Below are 4,694 nucleotides of genomic sequence, written 5' to 3'. Positions count from 1 at the left end.
TTGGTCAAATGGTTCCTGCTGTACCTTGGAAAATAGAGCATGTGTGGACGGGGCCTGTAGCTAAGGGATGAAATGGAAAAGACTCAGGGTGTTGAAATATTGGTATCACGTGCAGAATTTCTTGCTCATTTCAGCAAAACTTAGATGCGGGAAGAACTCAGGCTAGAGCCACCGAGGCTGCAAACAGAGAGAGTGAAGGTAGCACAGCTTTCCAAAGGGAGGCCCCCTCTGCCTGAAGCCTCACTCTAAGTTGAGTGAGAGTCACTGCTTCTTTATCTCAAAGTGAAGGGGTTGTAAGTAGTGGCTGTGAAGTGGAAGTCTGGTCTTAGGAGAGAATGCTGCTGTCATGAAAGGTTGTGAGCCTGCAGGCAAAGAAGGGATTAAGGGCTCACCCCACCCAAATCCATTGTTTTAGATGTCCTCAAAGTAGCCACCATTAAATTGAGCAAAGCAAATGGGCTGGGAAGGGCATAAGGCCAATCTAGAAAAACACCAGAGTTTCCAGGCTTAACTCTATGTCTAGATAAGATTTTGGGGGTCTGGTTATCTGCACATGGAAGAGTCAAGAGGCAAATACATCCAAAGCCTACTAAGTTTTTGAGGAATTTGCATGGCCAAAAAACATTCAGATCTGGCCTATAGCAAAAGCATGTGACTCTTTAATCCTCAAAATAATGTCTCCAAACCCGCACAAGCAGGAAGTAGATGTGGCCATGGGGGATAAGTGACAAGGAAGAACCTCACAGAGCCAGGGCCCAAGGAGGACAGTAGTCATAAGACCATGCTTCCATCACATTCTCTTTTCCCTTAATTCTTGCACCTCTGCTTTAACCACACAGATAAGCACAACGTCCTAGGGTTGGTGGAGAAACAAGATAGAACAGGGTTCCTGAATTACTACTTGGTAGGGAGCTGCCAGCCAACTTAGAACACATACTTCAGATTGTTCCCAGAAGGGCAAAATTAATTGTATCTTCATTAAACCATACTGGATTATGGTTGAGTCTCTTTTTTATAGCAGCCTAGCTAGATAAACTAATTAAATGTTCAGAACTGAGATATTTATCTTTTCCCACTTAGCTGGTTCTTTCAGCTGACTGGAGTAAATGACAATTCCATCCTTCAGCTGCTCAGACCAAAATTCCTGGAGGCCTCCTGTGTCCCAGCCCCTACAGGATGCATAGCATTGAACCAGGCCCTGCATTTGTGGTTTAGCTTGGTGCCTCCCAGAATTCCAGGCAGCACATGCATGGAATGGGCCTGGGTTCTAGTCCTAAAAATGTTAATACTCTTCAACCAAAGACCACCAGCGATATCCTTGTAGTTGATTAGCTGGGTTGTTGCTGCAGCTAGCAAGAATGCTCACCATTGGGAACCATGGGTATCTCAGCGAGAGAGTGTTAGGAAGAATCTACTATAGGATTTGGGGAGAATCTAAGGAAGCTCTAGATTTGGTGCTGTCAGAAAGCAGGGGCAAGTCTGTGATTGGATATCCCAATAAATCTTGTCTATAGGGAGTGGAGATAAGCATGAGAATAAAGTTGTAATCGGTAAAGAAGTAGCAGTCACTCATTCTAGCAGAGAGAGGGGCATGTTTGTAGATTGCACAGTGATCTTGCTTCTATGATCTTGGAGTGACCTTGTGTGATGCTGATGTTTTATGAGATTGTTTCCGTCCAGCAGAACAACCTGGCCTAGCCGTGAGCATCAGGCCAGCCTGTGATAACATGGAAGCCTCGCTATGGGAGTCAAGCCAGTTCCAGGATAGCAGCGGCTGCTTTTTTTCTTTCTCAAATGCGTGGCGATGCCTCTTTTGTAGGCCTCAGGCAGTCAGCTTCTTTCTGTGACCCCAAGTGCGGGAGAGGAGCTGTCTTCAAATTCATTCTCACTCAGCCCCTGCTTCTCAGAGGTATGCATCTTCAGCTGCACCTGGCCGTTGCTACACTTGCCTCCAACTCTGCACATGTGACCCAGATCTGGACTCAGAACCCAGAGGACAGTGCTGCTCTGGCCTGTTTACCCACATCATTCCCATCTGTTCTCTTTCTTTCTTTTCTTGTGGAAAGAACCTCTCTGTCTTTGATCTACAAACCTCTTCACTCCTTGCTGTTGAGCGTTCTTAACATTTCATGCCTCATTTGCTTAAAACGTCAGGATTTGGAGGGTAGGTTTCAGGGTGAGCTCAAGCTGCCATCTTGACCTGGGATCAGCTGAGGGTCTTTTTGTGCCTCCCTCTGGGCTGCAGTTTCCTGACCTGTGGTACAACCCAGCCATCTTCACCATCACTGTGGCCCTGCTTGCATTGATTGCTACAGTAGTTAATGTTCTCAGCTATCTCAAGGAAATGCTGGGCTGTGCCCTTCTGAATATCAGCTGTTCTGACCCCTAAATGCCAACATTTATAAATGAAAGATTCTAATATGACAGATTGATTTTCTGCATAGCCTTTTGTCACATTTCAGCAAACCAGACCCATTGCTTCAGTCAGGAGTCATAAGCCTGACCCTAACTTATCTTCTGATCTGGAGGTGGGGTAAGATGTGGGGAGCATCAGATGCCTAGAAAGCCTTCTCTCCATAAGCTTATGTCCATGATGACTGAGTCATTCTTTTTGCAGGACAACCCCCGCCCATGTCTTGCTCTGCCCCAACACCCATGTGTAAATTTTACACTGTCAGGAAAAGATGATAAGTAGAGGAAGATCTTTTATTTTCCTTTCTCCAAAGACTGCAAGCTCCATAAGGAAGAAGTTAATAACATTTAGCCTGCTTGATGCCTCCTGAGTGTACCAAGTACAGATTGCTGAGGATAGGTATTGCTCACGTGTCATGGAATCTCACTGAATATGTTCACAGTAGGTAACAGCAGTGGTTGAAGGAGATTTCCCAAGAGTACAAAAGGACACTGGCCATCTCATAGGATGGATGACACAGAGAAGCTGGGATGTGGAGGCACGCTCTGAAACATGTCCAGGTGGTATCAGCCTCAGCGGGATCTGTCTCTCAGTAACTCATAGAAAAAGAGAATTGTAGGATGGGCCAAATTATAGGGCAAGTCTTATAGTTTGTCTCAGCAGCTCACTAAGAAATAGGCAAATCAAAGGGCAAGCAGCCCTCACAGGGACAGAGAATTACTGCAGAGGAGGGAGAATCCTGAAACTCAGGGAAGATTCTGAGAAGCTAGAGGAGGGTTATGGGTACAGGGCCAAGGAAGCCCCCTCATTTGCTTGCTGTCGGCCCCACATCTCTCACACACACAAAGACAAGTCACATGACTGCAAGGCTAATCATTTATTGATCAGGTGGAGGGAGGTCTCAGCATGGTCGAGTTCTGGGCATGGCAGAGAGAGTGGGAATTTGGGAAAAACCTTTGATTCTTGGTGTGTTGAGGAGTCTTCCTAGACAATTAGAGAAGTTCCAGAAGATGCAGAGATAATGCCTTCACGTGCGATAGTGATGGAAATCAGGTCACAGAACTTGTCACAAGATGTCATGGGGATCACGGAGCGAAGATTCTGGAGCCCAGGTGAGGAAGTATTCACTCTCACTCAGCTACATAAGCCAATGAGAAAGAAAACACAGAAATTTATTAAGCACTTATGGATTGAATAGAAGACAAAGAGAACTTCTATTAGAGAGAAAAATGGTGAAGACACAGATATCAACCTGCATTGTAATCTACGTTATTGGCCAGAACAGTGGGAGGGAGGACACTGAGTAAGTGACGTTTTTCTTCTATTGCTGCTTCCATCTTAACCTTCCCTCAACTAAGGCTATGAAACCCAGAATGGAAGCGATGAAGGAACCTGGGCTCATTTCTGCCACCTTCACCATTAGAAGTTTTGAAGAATTTTTGATAAATTGAAAAATAATGTCTAAAGCCATAGCTACCTTTGATGAAGTGCTGACTTTGTGCAAGCTATAGTGGCTAAGACTTCCACATACATTGTCTGAATGAAGCCCCACAGTAAATCTGAGGCAGGAAACAGATGAGGAAACTCAGAGTCCATTTTCCAGATCAGAAGACAACTGGAAGGTGAGACAGCTTTATTCTCAGATTAGAAGTTAAGGCTGTACAGAGATCAAAGGAAGCCATTTTTACCATAAATTGGAGGGTGAGATGGCCTTCTGGGCTTGGAAGACGGACCACAAACACAGAATGTATTTGTGTCATACTCACACCCTATTACTCTTTTCTCATTTAAAACTTTAAGGCTTAATGATTTTTAGCACATTATCAGTCACTGAGCCCTTTTCACCAGCAATATTATCCACACAGGAAATCACTATGTAGACATCATTGTTTCCCTTTTAATTGCTTAGATCATTTGCTCAGAAGCTCATGGTAGGAGTGGGTCCTGAACCCGGGTCCTCCAACTCCAAATTTCAAGCTCTCTCCACAAGCTGCCTTACCAAGTTATTTTTATTGTAATCTTTAGACATAAACCCCTAATGCTTTTGGAAGACACTGATCCCTGGGCCACCCCCTCACCACCAGAGATCACCCACCTCTAAGCCTGGCCCACTCCGTTCCCTCGGAGCTGGAAACAGCGATCTGTAGAGGTAGAGCAGAGCACATTCAAACCAATTGCAGTTTATTTCCCAGAGAGAAGCCAAATGATTCTCAAGATTAGGACAAAGGGGATTGTTGGAGGTATCACCTTCTCTGGGATTTCTCCTTTCAGTAACATGGGA

General features: G+C 45.0%; 1 long non-coding RNA gene across 1 annotated transcript; it reads right to left on the bottom strand.

Moving 5' to 3' along the window:
• Nucleotides 1–3,481: 3,481 nt before the first annotated feature.
• On the bottom strand, nt 3,482–4,558 carry LOC124231965 (uncharacterized). The gene is made up of 2 exons (XR_006886737.1): nt 4,509–4,558; nt 3,482–3,551 (listed from the first exon to the last, which is right to left on the bottom strand). It is a non-coding gene; the product is annotated as an uncharacterized LOC124231965 (long non-coding RNA).
• Nucleotides 4,559–4,694: the final 136 nt, after the last annotated feature.

This window comes from Equus quagga, unplaced genomic scaffold (assembly GCF_021613505.1).
Source record: "Equus quagga isolate Etosha38 unplaced genomic scaffold, UCLA_HA_Equagga_1.0 HiC_scaffold_1395_RagTag, whole genome shotgun sequence".
Classification (NCBI taxonomy): domain Eukaryota; kingdom Metazoa; phylum Chordata; class Mammalia; order Perissodactyla; family Equidae; genus Equus; species Equus quagga.
Note: the sequence above shows the minus strand (reverse complement) of the source record. Positions and strands in the feature narration are given on the sequence as shown.